The following is a 23271-nucleotide window of genomic DNA, read 5'->3' as shown; positions in this document are numbered from 1 at the left end:
GCCTGAGTCCACCCCAGGCCCTGAACTGCTGACTCGGAAGTAGACAGAACTAAAAGCCAAGCAGATGAAGAAGGGAAACAATCAAGGGTCCTTTCTATTTGCAGAAAAAGATGGTTTCAAAAGGCTGCTAGGAGTCTTAGGCCTCCTCTAAGGCCTTACCGTCTACACAGATGGTGAGGAAGCTGTGAAAAAATGCTCTCAGATGAGCATCACCTTGGGAAGATGACTCCAAGGAAGCCTAGACCTGCAACCTCACGTGCAAAGAAAGAACATTCTGGGTTAGTGTTTAAGTATCATGGGAGAAAAGGCTTCTTTGTGACGTAGCTGTTGATATTTACTTCATTTCCAAAACTTACCTATGTAAACTCAAGTGAATTTTCCATTACAGTGTCAGGAGTAAGGAGAGGGTTGAGCAGGCTAGCACCAGCCAGGTGTGTGAGGTGAAATGTCTGTCATGGTGCTAAACACCAGCGCTACACTGCTGTCGTGATGGGACTCCTGCAGGAGCCCTGCGTCCATGGAGAGGCCTGAGCCCAGAGCCCTGAGCCCAACTGTCAACTCTGGAGCCCATGCATGGCTTACTCGGGATCGAGTGCAGAAGTGTGGTGCTATAAGCAACCAATCATTAGCCATGACGGTGTGCCCCTCCATCGTTCTGTGCCTTAAAGTTCAAATGTGTAAGATGGAATGACAGTGATCATAGAACTGAATCTGAGGCACACAGCCCCAGGGGTAAGGAAGGATGCTCCCAAAGGAGCATGCCACAGCTTGAGTAAATGTGCTGGGAAAGCAGTGGTGTTGCCTGGCTATTTTACAGACAGTCTGCTGTTGTGGTCACCAGTGGGGGGTCCACTGGTTCCTGTTATTCCATACCATCCCTTTCCTTTTAAAGTGTGTGAACTAAAGCGCTGGTTTCTTTCTTTCTTTCTTTCTTTCTTTCTTTTTTTTTTTTTTTTAAGCAGAAACCAAGACTCTTTATCACTATTTGGTGTATCCTTATTGAGACCCAAACATATAGATTTCCTCGGGCTTTTTAATTGAGGAAGCAATTTTAAACTCTGTCAACATCGGCCTTATTAACCCAGATGGTGTTAATTTGCACAGCTCTACTTAGCATCAGTGTGTTTCCTGTGCATTAAGCAGTAGCTGCCTCCTTATTCCAAGCCTCGCTGTCGCCCACTCCTAAGATACACACTGTGCTAGCAGCAGCCTGCATAGTATGGTGAGGAGCTCATAGAGCTGAATTGAAATCTCTTGGAAGGTACAATAATGTAGCCTAGAGATGCCTGTATCCCACACATCTGTACACATCTGTATGTATCCAGAGGGCCAGGGGCATTAAGAAACAATACAACTCACACTGTGATTCAGTGTCACTGTGCTCTCACATTGTTTCTGAGTAAACGCCACTCCTGACAGTCACCTGTAATTGATGATTCTTCTTTGGCCAGCAGATTCTATTGTTTTTATTTGTAATGAAACAGGGAGCCCAATTCTCAGCAACACCTTAGGGTCTCTTAGAGACTATTTTATGAAATTAGGGATTTTCTTCTATTAAAAAAAAGGGGGTGCTTTCTAAGTGCAAAAGTCTGAAGTAAGCCTGGCTTGGTAATTAACTGGGAGGCATTAGTCTGCATACATTCTTACTGCTTAATGAGCATGTAAAGATAAACTGACACTGCTAAGCATGCAGTACCCACAAGGCTGTGTTCAAACGGCTTTATATATATGCAGAGGCCTTTCTATTTGTATTGTCACAACCAACTTTGCACAGTGGTGCTGCTGTTAATTCTCGCAGTGCAATGAAACCAAGTTTGAGGCTGTTGTACACCTCGCTCTGCCTCTTATGGGCGAAGTGAGTAGAGTATCATGTCCCTCCTCCCTAAGATGGAGAAATGTGGTACTCACTGCAGCCAGATCCCTTCCACTAAGATTGTAGGAGCATGCAGGCAGCCATCACGCTCAAAAAGGCAGTTCCCCTGGGATCTCTTGACCTAAACCTTGAGGAGTGTATGGGGGTTGGAGAGGGTGGGGCACGTATGCACACACCACACACACACACGTGTGTGTGTGTGTGTGTGTGTGTGTGTGTGTGTGTGTGTGTGTCTGTGTGTGTGTGTCTGTGTGTCTGTGTGAAGTGCACATATTTGAATTATTTCTTCACCTCACTCTCAAATACACACCCCCTGTATTTTTACCCTTCCCTTCCCCCCCACCCCCACCCCCGGCCTCCCTTGTCCACTCTTCTGCCCACTCCCTTTCATCTTCCCAAGCAAAGGTTATTTCCTTTCAGGCTGCCAACTTCCTTTCCCCAATTTTGTGACACAAAGAACATGACAGCTGTAAGAAGTCACTGGGCCCTGTGGAAGGCTGGACCAGTATTATAAATGTTTTTCTCTTTAAAACTTTAGTTTGATTTTTCCCCCCTTGGAGAGACTGCATATGCATGTACCACAATCCAGCTAATGTGAACCCTGCGGATCTGAGATGAAAACCTGTGCCCAATGACTCCCAGCCAGCCTGTTTCAAGACCAGGAAGTGACGACCAGCACCAATACCCTAAGAGGGGCTGATAATTACACGTGTGACTCCTTTTGGTTCCACTCAATTACTGCAATCACCTTGTTTCTCTAAGAATCGACACACAATTTTCCATGCCTGTTTTCTTTCTTGGTCTTTGTCTGCTTATTGGCTAGAAAAATCAATGTATGCGCTCCACTCGTACACCTCATGAATCTGAGAAAACTGAGGAAAGTAGCACTTCTGTGGCACAATTCCTGTAACTGCTTAAAGGTGTAGTTGCTCACTGTCACTGTGGTTTTGTTTTCCATTCTGTGACAGACATCAAAGTAGGGAGGGTCCCAGCATCCGGGCTACTTTCTCTGCGTTAATCTCTACACGGACTCACTTTCAAAACCCTGAAAGGCAGGCACTGTCCTCTCTCTGTAGATGAGGAGACTGAGAAGCATTGTCAAATAGGAATTGGAAAGGAATGAAATCACTTCGTAGCAAAAGAGATGCGGGAGTTAAAGTGGAAATGCTGTGGGCTTCACTTCGAATAAGGCTGAACTCACGCACGAGGCCCTCACCAACTGAGTACCCAAGAAGGCTTCGCCTAGTGAGAGCTCAGGTTTTTTGTCATCTCTCAAATACGATCAATAATTCCTATTGCATGCAGGTTACTGTAAGAGTCACTGTGAAGACCATAGAGACCTCCACGCATGCTCATGCCCTTCCCTCCCACATTTAGCAGATAGACAATTTGGGTATATTATGTATCTCAGCCAACTAGCCTTCCAGGGTAGAGTTGACTTCTGTCTCCCGACCAGCTTTGAAAATATGTATTTATCATACAGATGCTCTTCAGGGCTGTTATAGCTTCGTAGAGACCTGCGGCTTATAAGTCTTGGCTCATAGACCATTGGCCCAAGTAATCGCTGAAAGCTTGATAAGAGTGTATTTTGTCAACCTGATGTCCTGCGTGAGCACTAAGTCTTTGCACTACAAATCTTCTTGCAGGAACAAAAACATAACAAAAACCAAAAAAAGAAAAGAGAAACCCACCTCATTCCAGCAGCAGATTTTTAAACGTCTGCTGTCTTTCGGAATAGTAATAAAAGCCAACCCCAATGACCCACCCCTTTTCCAGAGGTTTTGGTGTGGTGATGCAGAAGCCCGTGGGGACCATGCATGTATGCATGTGTGCGTGTGTGCATGTGTGCATGTGTGCGTGTGTGCATGTGTGCATGTGTGCGTGTGTGCATGTGTGCATGTGCGCATGTTTGCATGTGCGATCCTCCGGCTGAACCCGCATGTCCCAGGCAAGCTCACATCCTCGAAAAATAAAGGCTTAAAATAGGAATGCTGACACCACCTTAACTCAGACAGCACAAATGCAGGGCTGTAATTTTCTATGCTACTTAGTCTCCTGGTACAAAAACCTCTGCTGCTCAGGGGAATTCTTCATCTAGTCTGAGGAAGAAAGAAAAAAAATATTCTCTCAAGGATGTAATAAGTTAACAAACCAAATTAGTATGTGGTGGGGTCTGTGGCTTTTATCATCCACATTAACCTCGGGGCTCTCCAGGGCTAATATCTTTAGTTGTGCTGTTTCTTGCTTGCTGTCTCCAGACCACTAACCTTATTTCTCTGTTTCTCTATGGGAGAATTGAAAGCTCTGGTCTTGCCAAATATCTCTCTCTCTCTCTCTCTCTCTCTCTCTCTCTCTCTCTCTCTCTCTCTCTCTCTCTCTCTCTCTCTCTCTCTGATTTTCATTCTCTTTGGTAGAGCTCAGCCTCGGTTTCCAAGGTCAAATAAGCTAAGCCCCTACCAAGAGAAGCTTACATCTGACTGACACAAAAAGGGGCTACACTTTTTAGAGGACCCTTTGCACCCGCATCATTAAAATACTTCGCCATTAGAAATGCAACTTCCTTTTATGCACGCGAGGTCGTCTTGAAGAGAAGTAACGCATGGAGCAGCAGCGCCACCTACTGGCTCACTCATAGCAGCAACCTGATCTTTGCTGCAGCATTGTCTGAGGATCGGCCTAGATTGTAAGCAATACCTCACCTCAGTGTGGAATACTGATGCTCACACGAGGGCCAAAACCATGCCACGTTAATATCCGTTATTTCCCCCTCTCCAGTTGCTTTATTTATCCAGGGTCCATTTTTTTCACATAGAAGGGAAAATAGAAGAGGCAAACCTGAAACACAAACTGTTTCCTGTAAATCCCTGAACGGCGTCTTCTCCAAGATCCTGTGGGCACTGCTGTTCAACTTAATATGTATTCAACCCCTACTGGCTTATCAAGGGTCTGTCTGCATAGTGGACGCCATGGCATATTGTCAGCTTCTGTGTCTGTACATAGAGGCAAACAATAGTTCGCTAAGTGGTTTTCACCTCTGGCAGAAAAATCTGCTTTCCCTTAACTCATAGGGAAACTGCCTGATAAAACACCACATCACTGGGCTGCATGAACGGCTAAGCAGTCCAAAGCACATACTACTCTTTCAGAGGACCAGAGTTCAGTTTCCAGCATCACCACCTAAAACTCCAGTTTAAGGGAAACCTGATGTTCTCGTCTGTGCTCTACAGTGCCTGTACTCACACATGCGCACACACACACACACACACACACACACACACACACACTTAAAAATAAATTTAAATTTAAAACTTTTAAAATTATACCACATCACAGCTCATAAAACATCACAAATGAGGCATGCGTGAGGCAGGGTGCATGGCTCAGTGATTGACTGGACGCGGTCGATGCTGTTGCCAAGGAAACCAACGTAATAAATGCACCACCACCACCCCAAGAGAAAGTTTACAGATGCTCTGCATCCTGTGGAGGGAGAACTAATATTTACATATGTAACGCGCCTTTAGGGATATGTGCTATCCCCCTGAATTAGTAACCTAGTCAAGGAGAACGTCGTGGTCCCCATTCACAAAGAAACCAAGGCCCCTGGTGATGATCAGACTTCTGCCTAAGGAGACACAAGCCAATAAATGATAAGCTGGGGATTCAGCTCATATCTGTCAGAGGTGTGTGATGTCTCAGCACTGTGCTCGCTTGACTCTCAGGGACCAGTCCCCTAGTGACAAGGAGGACACTGTGAGGAACGTTAAAGATGCTCTGAAAGTGTCATCTGTTTCTTCAGCAATAACTCCACAGGCCTGCTCCAAGGTGATAAATAACATCACCTTCATCAGTGACAGGAAAAGAATACACCAGACAGCAGCAGCGACAGCACAGTCACTTAGAACACACCCTCCCTAGAAAAGAGAGCACAGCTCATTCCCAAGACCTACAGGTAGGGTCATTCAGCTCTACCTGCCCCTTGCTTGATGTCACCGTGGTAACCATGTTCTCTGTCCTCAGGAACAGAAGTAACATGTCTCTCTTGAAGATCATAAGCCAGTTATTTGCCTCGTTTCTTCCATCCAGTCTCTGCCTCCCCCACCCCCACCCCAGCCCTCTGGTCTTCCCGCTCTCCCTGGCAAAGCTTTCCGGAGACTCATGATCTCAGACGGTGTTCATGATTCAGCCCTCTGCTGACGCCGCTCCCGTCCAGCAGGAAAGACACCAACACCGGGAACTCTTCTTGTAGCAGGTTTTATTCAGGATCCTGGACTACCGGAGTGACCCCGGGAAAAGCTCCCACAGAACCTTTATAGTGTGCCTGTCCTATCAGAAACTGCCACGTCGTCACTCCTGGTTGGTGCATTCGGATCACACCACCTCACGCCATGCCTTGTTCGAATCACGCCACCTCACGCCATGCCTTGTTCGAATCACGCCACCTCACGCCATGCCTTCAGGCATGTGCATAAAGGGCTTGCTCACTGTGCATGCGCATAAGGTTTACTCACTGCGCATGCGCAATAGGGGGCGCACTGCGCGTGCGCAAAAGGGGCGCATTGTGCCGGTGAAGCAGCAGGGGGCGCTGCTATCTGTGGCTCTCCACAGCCCTCCTCCCATGTAACCGGAACAACTGAGATCACTGACCTGGCTGGGTGACGGTGTCCTTGAAGTGAGTAAAGATAAGCCCATCTGGCAACCAGCATCATCCCTGCTACTTTTGGGTCACCAGCAACTTCCACCTGTAAAAATCCAATGATTAACGCTTTGTTCTCAGCAGCTCAGGAGACATGGTGCTCTGAGGTCACCAGGCATTAGTCAATGATGAAGCTACCACAGCCTTCGAGTGAAGCTGGCCCTCTTGGCGGATGGCGAGCCTTAGGATACACCGTTGCTTCCATATTATAAGACAAGGCAGGTATAAACATGAAAATTGCAGTAGAAAGTTGGCATGGTGGCTCATGCCTTCAATCTCTGCCTTTTGGAGGCAGAGGCGGATTGCTCTCTGGGTTGGAGGCCAGCCTGGTCTGCAGAGAGAGTTCCAGTATACCAAAGCTAAACAGAGAAACTTTGCCTTGAAAGGAAACAAAACAGTTACAGTAGGAGATCAGGACAAACATAAACACCAGCAGCTCACCCAAATGGATATTTTTCATGGTTTGGTTTATTTCCTTTGTATATTTATGTATGAAAGAGATAAGTTAATATTTCCTTTAGACTAGGTCTCACTTTGTAGCTCAGGATAGCTTCAAACTCATGCCATCCTCCTATCTCAAATAATATATATATATATATATATATATATATATATATATATATATATATTATTTGAAATGTTTCAGATAGATAGATAGATAGATAGATAGATAGATATGTATATGCTGGGCACATATGTGTTTCTGCCTGTTCTTTTGTATTCTATGCATATATGCGAATATGCCTATACATATGGCATTTGCGGAAGGATCCAAGATGGCGGCGCCTAACACACACCGTGTTTGAGAAGCAGGCCAGCAGCGCACATTCAGCAACCCAAGGACTGATCTGAGACCCATAAAACAACAGCACCAGTAACCCACAGATGAAAGGGCTCCAAATAGTGTGGAACGCGGTCGCGGTAAAGACCCGGTTCCCCACGGCACTGAAGGCTAGAGCCACACATCTGACTGGCAAGCAGCCACCAAGATCCTGGGAGCCCGTGCATTCCCCAGGCGCTGACTGGCAGTGTTTGATTTCCCAGGGCGCAGAAACAGCCTCTGCCCCCAAAAACTCTAGGGTCGGTGGGTCCTAGCACTGAGCAGACAACACAAACTAGAGCGCTAGTGGATCTGACTACAGACCACCTAGAAAACCCATCTGTAACTCCGGCTGGCCAAACATATGGCATTTGCTAGATAAGAAAAACATTTTAACTTTAAAGTAAACTCTACAGTTCATGTCAAAGAAAGGACAGGGTTTTTTTTTTTTAAAGCAATTTTTAAATTTAGCATAGGAAGTAAGACCTCCCCTATTTTCTACCCTCCCCTCTCTCCCTACCCAATCTGACACTGCAGTTTATGGGAAGATGGAAAATTATTAAACAAGAAAGGGATGTGGATCTTACGAAGGCAACAAAAAAGACATAAGCAGACAAAAGGGAACCAAGAAAAAAGACAGGGACTCATTGTAAGGGCAGAAAGCTACCCAGGGTACCAAGAGCATTAAATCCAGTCAGCTCACCCACATGTGTAATTTTAAGGGATGGAATGATAGAAGAGATGATTTCCTTCAACAAAGAGGAAGCCAAATCCGAAGACCGAATTCAGGAAAATGCATCCATCCCTTCAGACCAACAGAGATCCACGGTGCTTCCTAGTTCCACAGTCCTTAACTTGGGAGAGTTGAGGTGATTTATTCAGACAGGACGCCTAAACTAACACCCGAGCTCAGGCACTTGTGGGTACACTGCTGGCAGGCTTCCGGGCTTGCCCCACAGTGTTCAGAGCTAGCTTCTTTGCATGCCTTCCTGGGAGATTCCACAAACAATCCCACCTCCTCGCTCTTTGCATCGGATGGATGTCTGAAGGCTCTGGTCTAGGATTGTTAGAGTAGGAAGAAGTGGTTTGGCTTGTGCAGAGCAGTAAGCTGTAACAGGGAGGCCATTGCTTAATGAGACCCTCTAAGAGCTGACTTCCCCCAGCCCCCGTTGCTGGCAACAAAACTTACCCAATGCGGAAATATTTTCTGTGACATGAACACAAATACAGGGACCCTAATTAAAGGACTCGGCATCCAGAATTATTTCCAGTCTATCAAACTCTCTGCAGGAATGATTTCACCAAAAGCAAGCAAAGGGATGTCCAAGCCTTTCCCTCTACCTTGTCCTTTGTACGTCCATGTCAGACAAGCCTTAGAACGGATAAGGGGCACGTGCAATGTGCCGCATGTGAGATGCTAAGAGCTCGAGTTCGGATGGTGTAGTCAGGGGAAGAAGAGGCTTAGCAAAGACAGCTGGGAGCTGCATGCTTCTATAGATACAGGAAAACAAGGACTAAGGTTCCACCTTGTGCCACCCAGCCTCGGAACTCAAAATAAGTAACAGAAATTGGGAAAGAAGGGCAGTGCAAAGGAAATACAAAGTTTGTTTTCCGTTCACTGTTTTTGTTGTAGATGCTTCCAGCGAGGGTACATGGGACTAATGGAGTCAGGAGTCAGATGAAAGGTGAGATGAAACTGACAAGTCAGTCAGCACAGTGGGCTACAAGGCCTCCACACAGGCCAACTGAAGTCAGAGGAGTGGCCCAGGCCTCGGGAGTGGGGGTGTAACCCACGCAGAGCACCAGTGAACTGTTTTATGAGGAGTGGGTATTTTCTCCTCTTCCTAACGGATGCTCAGCTGAAAGCACGGGATAACGTAGCAGGCTTTCCGTTGCCTTATGGGAAAACAGACCGCAGTCCTGGGTCTCTGATGTACTTGACTGAGAGTGCAGACAAGGTGATGAAAGCCACAGGAGGACAAAGGGAAGCGCTCTCTTAGTCACTTCCCTAGACAGGCTTTGAATCTTCTACCAAAACGGGAAAAAGAAAATTTTTAGCTTTGCCCATTAACAAAAGCAAAAAAACCTCACTTTGTGTCTTTACCTCTGACCCTAATGTAAAGAAAGAAAATGTATAGAAAGCTAAGACAAAGTCTACTGTTCTTTAAGTCACTGGACCTTTCCAGAAACCCCAGAAACAGTTCTTCAGCCAACAAAGCATGAGGCTAAGAAACAGGCACAATGATGCAAATAAAGACTGCAGGGTGCCAGAGCAAGTCCTGCACTTACTCACACAGCCCTGTGAATCCTCGTGAATAATCTGTGTCTGTGTCTGGGGTTTATAAGGGAGGTGAGCACACATCTAAAACCAACAGCCTGGCAACCGCATCTGATCTCACCATTGATCTGGCAACTATGTGTAACACTGCCGCTCACAGTGAACAGATCACTGTAAAAGAAAGGTTCACAGTATCACAGTATGCTATAATATAGTCTCAAAATTAAAGGAAATTCTTTAAAAGAAAGGAAGAAAATAAAGACTTAGCAGGGCCAACCCCCTTCCTAAATATTTTTTCTGGGAAAAAAGAAAAAAGAAAAAGAAAAGAAACAGCATTACTCCCCTAATCTATGCAATCAGTCAGTTCTCCGGGTGTGGGAATCCTGCAGTAAGATCACTGGAAAGCTCTTATTAAATGTGAATTCCTATGCTCCAGAAATACTAATACCACTTCATTGTACACTTCCCACTCATTCTTGTGTGTGTGTCAATCTTTTTGAGATCCTGCTCCATTCATCGCAAAAGTAACAAGGATGACCTTGAACTACTAATCCTCCTGCCTCCACCTCAGTTGTTTGTATGGAAGGCATCTTGGCTTTCCAAAGGCTCCCCGTACAGATAGTTAAGGGGAAATGCAGTTTCCCCTAGGTCTTTAGCTCAAACATTAGCTACTCTGCAAGATTTACAGAAGCTGAGGAAACCATTAGATCTTTTTCTTAGACTGGATGGATGCAATCTTTAGTCTAGGGGGAAAATGTGATTCTTTTTTTTTTTTTTTTAATTTATTCTTGTTACATCTCAATGGTTATCCCTTCCCTTGTATCTTCCCATTCTTCCCTCCCTCCCATTTTCCCCTTATTCCCCTCCCCTATGACTGTGACTGAGGGGGACCTCCTCCCCCTGTATATGCTCATAGGGTATCAAGTCTCTTCTTGGTAACCTGCTGGTGGCACTCAGAGGAAAATGTGATTCTTAAGCATCTATCTCAGAGAGATTTTATTGTGAGGTAGATTCTAACAATTAAGTTGTAGAAAATAACTGATTCATCAATTAGAAATAGAGAGGGAGGGAGGGAAGGAGGGGGGAGAGAGGGAGGGACAGAGGGAGGGAGGGAGGAAGAGCAAGCAATGAAATTTGGGAGTATCCTAAATGATGGCATTTGTTATCTCCATCTTGCTGCTGTTTTTAATGAAGTGGAATCTTTATCATCTTACTGTGGACCAGTTACTAAAAAAGAGGAAAGAAGGAATTTAGAGTGAGGGATGCAGGAGAAAATAAGGTAAACTGCTAAAGTAAAACCCATCTTAGCCCTGAGTAGGCAACGTGTGCACTGCTGTCCTTACTGCCCTGGCCCAGAGCATCACTGCCTAGCTCTGCTGAGGAACATCTGTCTCCACTCCTTTCCAAATTTGCAATGCTCAGTTTTTTTTTAACTTAAATTAAGTGGGTTTTTTTCCCCAAATAAGGTAGAATTTTACATAAATCATTTCCCCTCCTACAAGTATGTTCCCTGTGTCAGAAAGCCACAATGGCTGCTATTTCCTGAGCTGTCACTGTATTCTGTCACGAAGCTCCCTTCCCCTCAGCAGAGCTGAAGGCTGATAGTGCTTTCACAGTAATGCGTTCAAAGAATACAGGCATTTTCTCCTTTAACCTGTGAGATCTAACTGCAGCTCCTCTCTTTCCTTTTCTTGGATGAAGCTCACTTTAGGCCCAAAGAACAGTAGCTGTAGCCCAGTTTTCACCAAAAATTCTGGGGCTGATACAAACAGCAGGACTGGGTCCCTTGGGTGTTTATGGCAGAAAGTGTCAGGAGACAAAGGAGGCCGTGGTACCTGCGAACCAAGACAAGCCAGTGGCCATGTAGCAGTCAGCTAAGTCAGTATTAGAACCCTGGGCACTTCTACCAAAGTAACCAGTAAAAACTGGATCTCACGTGCAATACTGAGAGTGATAAGCAGCGGGGACCGGTCAGGAAATTCCAGTCTCTTAATCCATTGGCCACTGTGTGGACCAAAGGCCATAGAGGCTTCATAATACCCCCTTGACTTCTCTCAGCCACGACTAAGGGACAGAGTTCCCTGGTGACTAGGAAGAAGTAAGCTACCATTCTAAAAAGGTCAAATGGGGAAGATATGTGAGTGGCCTCCAGGCAGAGTTAGGTGCTCCCAGATGACAACCGTGGAGAAAGCGGACCGCAGACCTCTGCCAATAAGCTTGTGAGCTCGAGATGGGACCCTGAGGATTACCGACTCACTGGAAATTACACACATTGCAAGCAATGCTAAGAACTCTGCCCCAGGTCCATGCCAGAATAAAGCGTGACATTTCCCTCTGTGTGACACTTAACACTTGTGTCTTGACACAAGTGGACGTGCCCCTAAATACACCACAGACATTTCACAGCTAAGCAACCAGATATCACACAGAGGTAGACCAGTTATCCCAGTTTTTCAGCATTTAAGATGTTCCTCCAAGATGCTGCATAGTCATTCATAAAATCAGGAGGCACACGTGGGAGATGAGGAAAACATTATCAAAGTATGTCCTAGGCTGGGGATGCAGAAGTAGAGCTAGGGAGCAAACATGGATATAAGGGAAAATCCTAGATGCAGAGTGTTCTCTAAGAGCCAAACTTTATTTCTTAGGCACACTCCTATGTACCCACCTTGAAATATGCTCAATTTAAGTAGAATCTGCCCACGCCATCCTTTAGAAAAATCACGACTGAGACCCACTTATCTACCCAACAGTCGTCTGCAGACCCGAGTCCCTCACTCCAGTATGCTGAGTACAGGATGTAGGGTTGAAAGCTTATGTACTTTCCATGTAGCCATCAATGCTCTTTGATCCATCTAATACCAAAATCCCCAGAGAATAGAGTAAACATCACAGAGGCGTTGTTGCTCTGTTGTCAGCCTCTAATTCTGACCCAGTGAGTCCTTTATCGGCTTGCTAGAAAGATCTCAGCAGTAATTCTGAGCTCTTGTAATTTCATAATTCCATATGCTGGGGATAATAGGCAGCGGTAGGAAAGGCTGCAGCCTGAGGGAGCATCTAATCTAAAGTGTATATTGTTAATTATGAAAAAAACATCCTTGTCACCTTCTGACTCGGAACTGGCCACAGGGTTTGGGTGAATTATACTGAGGGTCTTCGGCCATGGTGAACCCCAGTGTCAGCATTCCCCCCCCCCACTGGTTCCAGCTTGTGCTAGGACCCAGAAGTAGCCTTGCCAAGCAGCCAAACCTGTCTAACTGTTTTTTCCCCCCAAAAGAAAGAGCCAAGTATTCACAGTACCAAAAATCATGACACTTCTTTTGGCCCAGATCTCTGAGAATGCACATGGATGGACACCAAAAACTCTGACTACCAGATGGCCACATCTGGGAATTATGAGTCCCCCTTATAGTGTCCTCACTGATATTTAGTCATTCCAAAATAAAATTAGCTCCAGCAGCCACAAAGGGGGCTTTCATGCACAGCAGGGGATAACTGCCTCTAGACTTAGCTCTCCTACAGCCAAGCCATCACCTTCAGATTTCAGCATCACCAACAAATACTATCCTTTTCCTCATTTGAGTGCTGGATAGCCAAAGGAGCAGCAGACTAAAGCCCAAAGTACCATTATTATCATCCCCAAGGGCTCAACTGGAAGATATAGCTTAGTAAGGGAACCAATGATGCCTGAAAATGAGGCGCTGACTTGGGCAGATTTCACTTTCCTCCTCATAGAACTAGGATTGACCTCACCCTGTAGAAAGCTAGAGAATTACTATCCAATGCAGACCATTTCCCAAAGTTAGGGAGAAAGCCAGAACAAGCTTCTTTCTGACCTGTTTGCTCTTCTCCAGTTTACTAGTTAGGTCAACCAGTCCCTGCCCCACCTCTGTGAGCAAAGGGGCCCATGGTAGGTGGGAGGAGTTAGGGTGCTTGGTTTCCCTCCACTTGAAGAAAGCACCAAATATAAATAACCGCAGATGCCAACTCCATTAAGAAGTGCCTGTACCCAGGGCTGGAGAGGATAAGGGCATTGACTGCTCCTCCAGAGGTCCTGAGTTCAATTCCCAGCAAGCACATGGTGGCTCATCACTACCTATCATGAGATCTGGTGCCCTCTTCTGGCCCACAGGTGTACCTGCAGCCAAGCACTGTATGCATAATAAATAAATCTTTTAAAGAATTCAGGTGGTGGGGCTGTATGTGCACTTGGAAGAGAAATGGGCCAAAGGAAGAGGAAGGCAAGAGGTCTGCAAGCTTCTGAGATGGAGACACCTCAGGCAGGCTGAGAGGGCTGGCAACGGTCTGAATAGCTAAAAGAAGACAGACCCTGGAAATTCTTTTTCATTATTAACTTACTTGTGAGACTGGAAGTTCTGGTAAAGAAATGGCCAAGTGGAATGGAGGTGCATAGACTGGAGGAGAGTGGAGAGCGGGCACTTGGAGAAGGAGAAGGGCCTGTGTGGCCGCTACCCAAGAAGCCAGGATTCTCACTAACTGGTCCATCTAGGGCTCCTGCTTGCGAAGGATTGAACCTGTACGAAACAGAATGGCTTACAGGCTTCTAGGAAGTATAAAGTGGTATAAGTGCATTCAGAACCTGAAATACAACTGCTTTGAACGTTCACTTAAATGCATAATCATAATTTTTAAATCATGAATAGAGTTTTCAAATCTGTGCAATTCAAAATGACTATGTGTGTGTCTGTGTCTCTCTGTCTGTGTATGTGTGTGTCTGTCTCTGTCTCTGTGTGTGTGTGTGTGTGTGTGTTTGTGTCTGTCTGTCTCTATCTGTGTGTGTGTGTGTGTGTCTGTCTATGTGTGTGTGTCTGTCTGTGTCTCTCTGTCTCTGTCTGTCTGTCTGTCTCTGTCTCTCTGTCTCTCTGTCTCTCTGTCTCTCTCTCTCTCTGACTCTCTCTCTGACTCTCTCTCTCTCTCTCTCTCTCTCTCTCTCTCTCTCTCTCTCTCTCTCTCTGTGTGTGTGTGTGTGTGTGTGTGTGTGTGTGTGTGTGTGTGTCTCCTTGTTTTGAAAGCCATTTGTTACTCTGTCTTAATTCCAGGGAAATTTACATTTCTGCCAGGGCAAAGCTTTCAAACTAGCTTTGGTCATGGTTCCAAGCCATGCTTGGCACTCAGTTGGTGCTGAGTGGTGCTGGGGGATGCCCAGGAGGAGCCCTCTGGCCCCCACATTCGGAGAGGCAGGGCAGGGGTGGAGAGGACCCTGGAAGGTGCGGAGGGGGACTCAGCCTCCTCCCCTCCATGTAGCCAAAATCTCACAGTCTTCTAAACCAGAATTTCAGAGAAAACTCCGAGACAGGCAGCATTCCTTACATCCTGCCTTCTTTATCCTTCAGAGTCTCTCTCCTCCTTATAAACACCTCAGAGCTCAGCTTCACTAGCTTAGATGAAGGTCGAGAGTCATGTGTCTCTGACACTCATGTGAAAGGCTTTGGGCTCCCCGAAGCTAGAAAGCCTAAGTTTTAAAATCAGCTTTCCAGAACGATACACAGCACTGGAGGAACAATGCGTCATTCTCAGGCACGCCTCTGGGCTTCCCTTACCCATCATGCTCCAGTCTATGTCTACACCTCTTCTTTCTGGTCCCTAATCTGGCTGTGTCATCTGAGGCTGTGCTCCTTTCTCCTGCCCCAGGGGGAACATCTGCCTCCTTCATGGAAGCCACATCCAACCAGGGCTGCAAGATTTGCCTGGCTCCCTGCCTCAGTCTTCTCCCTTGGGAATACCATCAGCTGCCTCTGCCCTAAAGCCCAGTGTGCCTGTGCAGAGCAATCACATCGCGCCCCAAGCCTGAGGGAGAAGGGGAGAGTGTGGTCTGAACTCATACAACTGGTCACTGTTGAAAACTCCCGAGGGAGGAGCCTCTAGTTCTCTGATTCAGTCAACAAACTTAGCAAAGCACTTCACTAGTGCAAGCATAAAATACAATTCTACCATTAAGAGCTTTAGATACTAACATTTTAATATTAGAGGGACTTCAGAGTTCATCTGCCTAAATTCTTACAACAGGAGTGATGTTTGCTACATGCCTAGGCAGGCACTGGGATAGAGGTGGGCATTTCCTCTTTGGACAATACTAGTTATTAGAGATTATTTTGCTATAGAGGACTAATCTGCCCATATGTCCACATATTCCTATTGTCTGCAAAATAACTTCAGTTTGACACACACACACAAACACACACACACACACACACACACACACTTCAAATATTTCTGTGGCTCCTTCTCGCCTCTTCTTAAAGTGTTAGACCTCCACAGGGGTCACATGTCCAATATGCTGCATACAAAATATTTACATTAAGATTCATAATAGTAGCAAGATCACAGTTATGAATGAATTAGCAACAAAATAGTTTTGTGGTCGGGGATTACCACAACATGGGAAGCCGTTAGGAAAGTGGAGAACCACTGCTTTGGGCAAACCCGAGGCTCCTTTCCCTACCCCAGCATGTTCATCCCCTCTGCCTCTGCCTTTGATCAAGGCCTTTGCACCTGTTTCTCTTTTAATCTGAACAGTGTTTTCTGCCTCTAGTTTGCCTAGGCTTCTATTCTAGGCATTCCAAACCAGTAGCCACCCCACTTAGCAGGATTCTATCACGGTTGTCCACACCAACTGCTAAACCCGGGCCAAGTGCTTTCTAAAGACACACGCAGCCCTCTGTGTGAAGCACCGAGTGGTTCTTGTTCTCTGAAAGCACATTTCTGTCTCTCTCAGATCACCAGCATCGCTTTCCCACAGCCTCCGACTCTGTGCCAACAGCCAACTCAATTCATCTAGCTTTTGGCTTCCTTGCTGTACCACAATTTAGGAATGCCTGTTTAGTGTTTGAAATTGCATTTTCCCCCCTCAATTCAAACAATCAGTACCTCAGTTTCTGATGCTCATAGCCATGGCCCTAACTCTTTAGCCTCCCACCTCCCTTCTCGCCCTCCTAACTCCTCTTTCGTCCCCTCTCAGTCTAGGTCAGTCCCCTCCTACTCAAGCTTCTGCCATCCTTCATTCAGAGTAAAGCAGAGCTCCACCATCTCTGTCTACCCAAGCCCTGGCCAGATCCTATCTGCCGACAGTAAGCCTCTGATTCTTTTCCCTGAGTCCTATTTTTAATCCAAAGACCCACAAAGAGATGCCAGCCCTCGCCAGTGGCTGTCAGGTTGGTCACTAGCTCTGCCCCAAGACAAGCAGCTCTAAGACAGGAGGCGGGATTGGCTCATCTGAGGCCTGTCCTGCGCACACACAGCAAGAGAGAAAAGCTCCCAACTTGTGTTTTGGTTTTGGTTTTGTCTCCCTTGTCCCCACCAGAGAAGTCTTCTTGACTGATGCACAAGGAAAGAAGAGGAGGAGGAGGAGGAGGAGGAGGAGGAGGAAGAAGAAGAAGAAGAAAAAGAAGAAGAAGAAGAAGAAGAAGAAGAAGAAGAAGAAGAAGAAGAAGAAGAAGAAGAAGAAGAAGAAAAGAGAAAAACGCTCAGGGAGAACAAGGGAGGAGTTCCTTTCAGAGATGAAACTGTTAACCTAAAGGAGCTCTCAGTTCTGTTCTTTGATCTGTTCTTTGATAGGCGCAGAGAAGCCTGTGGACGGCCGAGGGTCCAGCTGACTAAGTGAGCTCCTGCATCTGTACTAAGCATAGTGTGGAAGTGGACACCGCCAACACAAGAGACCCTAGCGACCCTGGAGATGCAGCTCGGGGACATCAGACCCTGAGTTCAACACCGGCTGCTTCAAGCATGTTCTGTGCCTTAGGAAAACACAAAGGAGCCAATCTTGAGACCTTTGACTTTCTGTTCAGGGGATAGCAAGTCTGTCCCTGCTCACCTGGAGGTGACAGGTGGATGTGCCCCGTGAGACAGTTTCGTTCACCTGTTGTACTTGCTTCTGCTTCTGGTAGCACTTCCTGCCCTGTCCTTAAAATGAATTCCTCAGACCTAGTCCTCTGGGTCCTGACCTGGTGCATTCTGTTAGCTCAGAAATATATCTGGCCACAGCCCTCTACTTATAGTGAAAGCTAGAATTGGCAGAATTACTAAAAGAATCTCTGCATACATCAAACCAGAGACATTTGCAGACTCAGTGCATTTTGAGGACATTCAAGGACAAACATTCCATCTCAGTCCGTGACACCACGCTAAGATGAAGCTGATACCCAGAAGACCTGTTATGCACACCAGCATCTCCAAGGACAACAGTAATTTTTCCTGCCGGGAAATCGTTCATTGACCTAGATAGATTTACTACGGTCTTGCTGAAGTGCATTCAAAGACAAATACTTCCTCGACTTCCTTAAAATATTTTTTAAATGCCTGTGCTTCCCCAGTAACCCAGCTTTTTTCCCCCCAAAAGAGCAAAGACCTACTAAACGTGGTAAACAAAACCAACCTCACTTATGTTGCCTTGACTGGGGAATAAAAATCACTAAGAGCTTTTATTCACATCCCTAATCACCATAGCCTCTTCAGTGTTATCCCAAAATTCTCTGGTCACTCAGGCATTATATTAAAGATCATCACAATGGTTAAAAAAAAACCACACAGGCTGAGCATGGTGGTGCGCCCCTTTACTCCCAGCACTCAGGAGGCAGAGGCAGGCACATCTCTTGAGTTTGAGGTCATCCTGGTCTACAGAGTGAGTTCCAAGACAACCAGGGCTACACAGAGAAGCCTGTCTCAAAAAGTCAAAAAGGAAAAGGAAAAAGAAAAAGGAAGAGAAGGTAAAAGAGAAAGCTACCTACATGCCCCAACTGCAAAGCTTTTTATTTTCACTTTCCAAATCTCACATACAAATGCATGTGGGTATAGCTTTAATACCTTTTTGGTAATCTTTTTTTCATTTTATGATACAAATATTTTATTATACAGTATACTGTTTTACAAAGTTATTATAAAGTTTCCAGTTATCACTCAGGATGGTTACATTGGGGTCCATTGACTTGATGAACTTAACTTAGTTCATGCTTTCCTGAGTTTAGATTTTTCGGCACTTTTCAGGTCAACTCTAAAACAGACAGTGCTGCAGCAAATACCACGGTACATAAAGCTCCATCACTTTGTCGCATCGTTTCTTTAAGAATAACTCCCAAGAGAGAAATCTTTCCATCAAAATGTAAACCTCCCATAGCTCTTAAAATGTGCCATCTCATCCTTTTTCAAAAAGACAATATTCTTTGTCCCTGATCACTGTGACACTTAAACACCAGGACGGTGGACATCACTGTGCAACCTGTGTGCAAAACAACTTGTTGTTAAAAATGTGATCAGATATTCAAAACAAGGCTTGGTCCCAGGCAGGTTCCACACTGTCTCTCTGTTTCCCTCCTCCCCTCACTGATGTGTGCTAACAGTGCTTAAACCTTGTGTTCCGTGGACCTTTCTGCCCAGCCTCTACCCTGCGACACTCTTCTCTGTTATCACCAATGTGAAGAAGGAAACACCCTGACATTCCATACAAGACAGACAGACAACTCTGGCACTTCTGGGCCATCTCTTCTGAGTCGTGTGTTTTCAACCTGGGCTGTGCTTCCATTCCACTTGGCATGAGTATATCTAGAAAAAGCTTCCCAGTTGCCCCCAAGGACTTCATGCCAACATTTTCACGTGGAAGCATATTGTCCTGGCTTCTTTGGGACCCAGTGCCTCTCAGTATGGCCACTACTCACTGGTTCTCATACCTAGAAAAAGTTGAGCCTTTCTCAAAGGACACAAGACAGTAGAAGTTTTCTAAACCGTGAAGCAAAGAAGGTTTTGAGCCAGGTTTGTATCTCTCCAAGTGTCAGCCAAGAAAACCATACGGGTGGTCTTCCTTTTAAAAATGATAAGGGACTAGAGAGGTTGCTCGGCAGTTAGAGCACTGGGTGCCCTTCCAGAGAACCCAGGTTAAAATCCCAGCAGCCACGTGGCACCTCACAACTGTCTGTGACTCCAGTTCCAGGGGATCTGACACCCTCACACAGACATGCATGCGGTCAAAACACCAATGCACATTAAAAAAATAATAAATAAATAAGAAAAATTGGTAAATTTAGAAGTTAGGCTTCTGTCCAATTAATGTAAATTCACAGGCAGCCAAGGGAAGCATTGGCCTCTTACAAAGATAATTCCTACTGGCATCTCCAAGCATGATAAGAAGTCCATGAAACTGGGCAGCCTTCAAGAGCTGACTAAAGATATCATGGACATCTCAGCTGAGAGTCTCCACAAACACTGCACCGTCGTAGCCTAGCTGGCAGGCACAACTGGCAGAGTTTGGCGATATGGGTAAGGCTCGTCACCTCAGGTCACCCAGTCAGACAAGCAACGGTCAGGATGAGTGTGCTTGGAGATGATCCCACATGGTGAAGCACATAGCAGTGACCTTTCTAACGCTACTGCTACCAAGGGTTAAGAGAAGAGAAGGGTAAACAGGAACATGTGCTGTGCCATGTCGCCTTCATCAGGTCATTGGATAGAATGCATTGTGCTCATCACCAGCAGGCAAGGAAATGAAGGCACATAAGACAGAGTGGACGGCAGAACTGCATTTGAAGTCCTGTCTCGTGTGTTCCTCTCCTGCCACTTACCCAGGGGCTGGTTTCGTGTGACAGAATAAGTGAACTTTGGGATAATTACAGAAACTTTAGAATGTAAATTCCTTAGAACATACACAGAATAGGCAGGGGTTGTGCACTTGCTCAATAAAGGTTAGCTATCATCATTAAGGAATTATATTATATTATTTAATAAATAAGATCTTACTCCTAATAAATTTCATTTCTATCATAATACTAGATACCATTCCCTGAGTTCTTCTGACTATCTCTCTCATTCAGTTTCCACATTTTCTGAAAATTGGACATTGATTTTACAAGTAAAAGAACTAAGGACCAGAAAAGGGAAAAAAACTTGTGCAGAATTCTCCAAGAACTAATATATATGTATATATACATTACATGTAATATATTGCACATGTATAATATATACAATATCATGTTGTATACTATATATGTTATGTATTTTATATTGTATAGTATATATAGTAGTTCTTACATATGTATACAAATTTTTAAGTCTTTAGAAATCAAAAGTGAGGGAACTTGAACAAAAGTAAATGATTAACCCGAAAGAGTATTTCAAATTTGCTTGTTCCCTGTGTTCAGGCCCTCAGTCTCTCCACTGTCCTGCCCCCACCAGCCGAACTTTTCTTATACTATATCAGGGGGGTGTGATATTGATCTAAAGGGAGAAAGTGAAGGATGAATTAACTTTGCTTAAAGTGGCTCTACCCCCTGAAGCCGCAGCATGAGGAACCGTAGAGGTGGGAAGTGATAGACCTTCAATGGGAGCAGGCTGGCTGTCACAGCGCAGAGTTCAGGCATCCTCTGTCACGCCTCAGCATTTTTTTTAAATGATGCTTTAAAAAAAAACATATACAGGGCATTTCGAGGCTGCTCCGCTACACTTCAATGACAGCATGAGCTTGAAAAGTTCTCTGTTGAGAGATGGGCATCATTTTACAAATCTGGAGGCGGAGAGAAAGATGATTTAAAAGGCACAGTGCTCCCAAAAGAGTCTTCAGATGCATGTGGAAAGGAGAGCACTTACTTTCAATGACACACGAGTCTCACAGATAAGACTGTTTTAGAAGAGATGGCAGTAAAAGCAAGGAAGATCAAGATCCCAGCAAGGCAGGCTGCAAGTGAGAAAGCGTTTCTTTTAGAGAAGAAAGCAAGAGGAAAGGGCTGAGGAGGGCTACGCCTCTGCCCCCACTGTGTGCATTTTGAACGCAAATATCTGTGCTCCCTGGTGGAAGCCGGAAACAGGATGGACATGGCACGCTATGGTGTACCACTGTAAGGCTTGCTGGAACCACCAGGGTGCAGAAGAGTGGTCAGTCCTCAGACAGGCCCACTGGTCCAGGGAAACTGGGTGAAGTAATGTGACAGTAATGCGGCAACACTGTGGAGCAGGGAACACAGTGTCCTTGGGGAGAAACACCAGACTTGAGTACAAAGGAGAGCATGTTAAGGCTTCATGCCACTTGCCCCAAGGCCCCAAAGCTGTGCCATCATGGCAAAGAAGGAAATTCACACATGGAGTTTGGTGTAGTTGGTCTCCAACTTCACATGTGTGCTCAGGCATCTGACTGAGATGTATAGAGATATATCCTAAACCACGTAGTGTGTCGTGACATTTAAACGTATTAGCTGACAAACATTGTGTGCGACCATCTGCCACCCTGTCCTAAACTTCCTGTAACTAAAGATGCATGAACCCCAGAGAATAAGCATTAGGTAAAATAGATTCATTTCATATAATTGAACATAATTGTGCATGTAATGTTTTAACGTGATATTACCCAACAGCTGTGCAAATAATAGAAGGGTTATTCACGCAGACCATATGCTGGCAACAAGACTCAGCAGCAGTACCACTAACCGACCAGTGAACTCATAACTTCACTGGGATGGTGTGTGGCTTGCTTTCAAAAGAAGTTCAAGTGGAAAACAGATGCTGGAGCAGAGCTGCACACAACTCGAAAGCAAAGGGCAGCACCACTGTGGCTCCTGCAGCAGGCGATGGCAGTGTGCCTGCATACTGTCTGCCCGGACCCACCCACCAGGCTTCCGGGAGTCAGCTTTGCCACACCTAAGCTCTTCCTTCTCCATGGCTTCTAAGACACGTTCAGGAGACCCCTTGTAGTGTTGCACACAGAGGAATACATATAGACAGACTCGCTCTTGGTTTGAAGCAATAAGCAAGTGAACTCTAGTCTAGAGCCAGAATTCTAAATCCACAAAAACTTTTGCCTTTTCATTAAATTGTTTCAAATATCTTCAAGTAAATCATACATTGCCCCCATCCCATGGGTAGGGTTTCTTTTTTATTCCAACCTTAGAGATGAGAAAACTAAAGGCTCCATATTTCAACCAGTGAGAGACTTATTGAATTTTCGCATGGAACAAGTTGAGGCAAGCATGTGTCAACGGTGAGGCAATATTAGATGCAACACCTACCTCATTCTTTCCCTTAGTTCCTTCATTGCTCACAGTTAAATGGCCTTGGACAAGCTGCTTAGGATGCTCAACAGTCATGATCAACAGTCATGAAATGGGAACAAAAAGCAATTAAAATATATCTATGTACACACACACTCCTTTGTTCATATACAAATGCTCCTTTTTTATATCGGACAAAAATTAGTCCGTAAATATAAAGTCAATGTATTCCGTTTCAGTCCTTGATACTATTAATTTTATTCCACATCCCCGTACCACCTGCAATTGTTATTTCCAAGCCGGATTGCAGTAGCAATTTTAAGTCTATGGAATAAGATAAGATATACATTTTTTTCATTGTATTATACTAAGAAATGTCTTACCTTAGGCAAACCAATGTAAAATGCCTCAACATCCACTTTATTATTCATTTCACATTGTTCTGCTTCTATTATTAAAGCTTGGTTTCTTGGGAAATATTAGAAGAGAATTTAACTATACATAAATACTAATATGTGCAGTAAAATAAAAACACCACAGCAGTATTGCCATACTAAAAGTTAAATGTGCTGTCAACTAAGAAAACTCCTTTATTCTTTTTTTCTTTATTCTTTTTTCCTT

General features: G+C 45.1%; 1 long non-coding RNA gene across 1 annotated transcript in view; it reads right to left on the bottom strand.

The window, feature by feature from the left end:
• The window catches only part of LOC311604966, a 69676-nt gene that overhangs the window by 4740 nt on the left and 41665 nt on the right, over positions 1 to 23271 (bottom strand). Inside the window, exon 5 of the long non-coding RNA XR_014781762.1 lies at positions 6521 to 6615. This is a non-coding gene — a long non-coding RNA (uncharacterized lncRNA). The remainder of the gene's footprint in view (positions 1 to 6520; positions 6616 to 23271) is intronic.

This window comes from Acomys minous (genome assembly GCF_964271855.1).
Source record: "Acomys minous genome assembly, chromosome: 1".
NCBI lineage: Eukaryota > Metazoa > Chordata > Mammalia > Rodentia > Muridae > Acomys > Acomys minous.
The sequence above is the reverse complement of the archived record's forward strand: the minus strand, read 5'-3'. Positions and strand labels throughout refer to the sequence as shown.